Here is a 3,772-nt window from a genome sequence, read left to right as displayed (position 1 = left end):
TAGATCGGATGCGAATTCACATCCTTGCGAGTCAATCTAACCCCGCTTGCGAATGTTGGTACGCTGGTCCACCATTCACAAGGCGCATTCCTTCGCACTGACTGTGAATGGATTTTTTACATAAACATCCATTTGCAGCCCGCAGCCGGACACCCACATCATTCGATGGTCGGCAACCACTGAATGATGTGGAATGTGCTCTTAGGCTCTCTTACATATGTGTGCACCTTCAGAAGGAAGTGGGCGGGCAGCTGACATCTGGTGATCCGAGTAGTCGCAGTGGGTGCACGCATCCTGCAGAAATGCGCAGTAACACACATCGGTCCCTGTGCGAACAAACGGCTGCTGCGAACGAACCTGAATAAGGTCCAAAGTAGAACGTTTGTATTCTGTCATACTTTGCTTTCAGCGGCTTCGCTTGTATAATGATACATTATTCAGGATTTCCATCGCTGACTGACGCCTATTAGGCTATTTGGGTGTTTGTTTCTCTTCTTCCCAATTCCTAAATACTCTGTGATGATAAATGTATGTGAGGCTGTGTCTGTTCTCTTCGCAGCACTTCTCAAAGCAGATGCTACAGTATGAAGTAATCCCCAGAGCCGGGCATTGTGAACATTCAGTTCTCACCATGAGTCAGACAGTGGATGCACTTTTAAAATAACATTTTTATAAAAGCAATATGTATTTGTCTGCAGTCATCTCACAGGGACAGACGTCAGCGTGCTGGGACTATTATTGATTTTCTTTAGAGATTGCATAGAGAATTATTAATATGTAATGTGCATACAGAGTGGTATCCAGCTATGCCCCCTTACCCGCGAAGCTACACCCCCTTATCTGCGAGGCCATCATGTCGGCATGGTCGTAATGACGTCATGGCAGCATGTCTCCATTCATTATGTCGATACTGAGGACATGTTGACGTTGAAATGTCAACAATACTCTCCTGGTGGTCTAGCGGTAACTTACCTTACTTGGCTAATCTGTTGGCTCCGGGACCAGGCTGCAGCCAGACAGTGAATGGCGGCCAGCATGCTGATTGGTTGATTGGTGGATGCCTGGAGTTATCTACTAATCACAGTGCTGACAGCCATTTATTGTATGAAAGTATGGCGAGAGATGGTGCAGGACCTGCAGGAGGAGCATGTTCTGATTTTTTTTTAAATAAATGGCCTTTAATGAGTGTCTGGGGGCCCCATTGCACTGCTTTGCCCAGGGCCTACAATACTGTTAAGACGGCCCCTGCACAGAAGGCACAGGGATTAGGGTGTGTATTCACATGTGGTCAAATTTGGGGAAGGGCACTTTATTTTGCCTGGGGGCCCGCTCTAATGTAAAGACAGCCCTGGCAGAGGGTCAAGTGCAAATAATGAAAACTGCTACCCTGACACACTACCCTGTTATACATCTTTCCCTACTTATGTCCATGGACACAAGGGGGCGGAATAGTGGCTCTGGATGAATCTGATATCGCCTAGCTTTATTATACTACTAAACATTTAGAGTACTTGTGGAGTATCAACGGCTCCACGACCTTGATCGTATTCTGATCGTATGCTAAAAAATCGCATCGCATCACATACGATCAAATCGCATGTGATGCGATCGCACCTGATTTTGCACTGAAATTAATCCAAATGCATTGAAATGTGTAGTAAACTTGTGAAATGCCCCCAAATGCCATTTTTCATAGTGTTCCACCCCCATCTATCACATCAACCCGAAGCGTGGCGAGCGCAGCGAGCCCGTGAGGGGCGGCGGATACGCGTCCTAGACCTTTTCATTCCCCCACTATCCACGTCGGCGTGGAGTTGAGAATAGAAAGTGTGCCCGAAGCGTGGCGAAGCGTAGCGAGCCCCGCGAGGGGCCGCGGATACCTTCACAGCTATACGCGTCCCCTCGCGGGCTTCACAGGTATCCGCGTCCCCTCGCGGGGCTCGCCACGCTTCGGGCTCGGTGGCTCGCTGTGCTCGCCACACTTTCTATTCTCAACTCCACGCCGACGTGGATAGTGGGGGTATGAAAAGGTCGTAGGATGCGTACCGCCGCCCCTCGCGGGCTCGCTGCGCTCGCCACGCTTCGGGTTGGCGTTGATATTGGGGGTGGTACACAGTGAAAAATGACATTTGGGGGCCAATTAACATGTTTCATAGTAATTTTAATGCATTTGGATGCATTTAAGATTAAAAACGTATGCCATCGCATCGCATCGTATGCCATCGTATGGCATCGTATGGCATCCGATGCGATCGCATACGATTTTTGACCAAAAATGCTCAAAAATCAGTAAAAATCGTATTGCATCGTATGCCATCGTATGCCACTACATATGGCATACGATGCCATACGATGGGAGCCGTGATACTCCACAAGTACCACATTTAGTTTGGGGAGGCCTGCCATGAAGAACACCCAAAGGATGAGTCTGGAGGAAGCACCATTACTGGTTGCTAGGGAGATGATAGAATTGTCCTTTATGCTACACTGTTCTGCCGCACCACAGAACAAGATACAGTAAGATTCAAATTAAGGAACCGCACCAACTGCCAGAGAGTCTTGGCCTGCCATGTCTGTGGTGGCAGTTAGTGTGACTTTCCTATTTGAATTTTGGAGTGTGTTGCAGACTGACCTCTGCAACTGTCACTGATCATTTTGTATTATGGGCCTGATTCAACATCAATCGGCCTGCAGCAAATTTGCCGAGGGGACAGATGTTGTGGCTCTGCACATGAGCATGTCCAGGGCCATTGGGCGAACCTCTTCGGTGACTTTTTCATCAAAACCCTGGGCGTCCCCATGCAAACGCAGGTGGGTCAAAGCCTGCATGACGTCAGCATCTGCCCCCTGTTCGGCTCTCAATAGGCCAGATACAAGTCAGATCAGGCTGACTTTTATCTGTGAGGTCTTCTGTCATCAGGGTCTGTGCAGGAGTGGTCTGTGGGTGTAATGTATGCAGATCAGGAATTCCTTGTTAAAAGAGATTTCCTGGTCCCAGGTGAACAAGTCCAGTGGCTTAACAATAGCCACCAAAGTCCTCATGGGGGCTTGGAGGTGCTACATTAGGTGTCTGTGAGGCTATTACTATTCCCCTGTTGGGACCTACAGATACTTGATTGCATCCTGCAGTGCCTGTCCCCATTTGGGAAAACAAAATGGCATGGGAGCGATATTTTTGATGGGAGCAGGATTGGGAGACCCACAGCTGGGGCTTAAGGTAGTGGGGAGAGGTTCCCTAACAACAAGCAGGACATGTGGCACTGCAGGCCTGGACAATGAGCAGGTGTAGGGGGGACTGAAAACTTTCTGGTGGGGGGCCATCAGAATCATTGTTACGTCACTGCTCAAGTCACTTGAATATGTTCTATATACTGTAACTATATAGCTAAGAATATTGTTTTTTAGAGAAGGTGAATTCTGCATTTCAAAGCAACATTTACCGTAAGCAGTGCCAGTGCCTAAACATTTCATTTTAGACAACAGAAAACACATAAAAAAGGTCATACTCTTAAACCTCTTGACCAATCACTCATCAATAACGAGCCTGCCGCACACACTATAGAAATGGCGTGACTGTTATGCCAAACTCATAATGTAATATTGGAACTTCTGCTCGCATTTATTATAGTTTTGGCGTTTCTGAAAAAGCCCTGCCCAAAGAAAGCCCAGAAGCAAATGATAGCGACCGATATAACTTGGCTTCTGGGTTCAGAATAATGTGAGGCCATCAATGACCCTACCCGTTAAGCCTCATCCACTTATTGGCCGACCC

The sequence above is a fragment of the Crinia signifera genome, chromosome 1, assembly GCF_055691185.1.
Source record: "Crinia signifera chromosome 1, ASM5569118v1, whole genome shotgun sequence".
Classification (NCBI taxonomy): Eukaryota; Metazoa; Chordata; class Amphibia; order Anura; family Myobatrachidae; genus Crinia; species Crinia signifera.
This window is presented reverse-complemented; position numbering follows the sequence as displayed.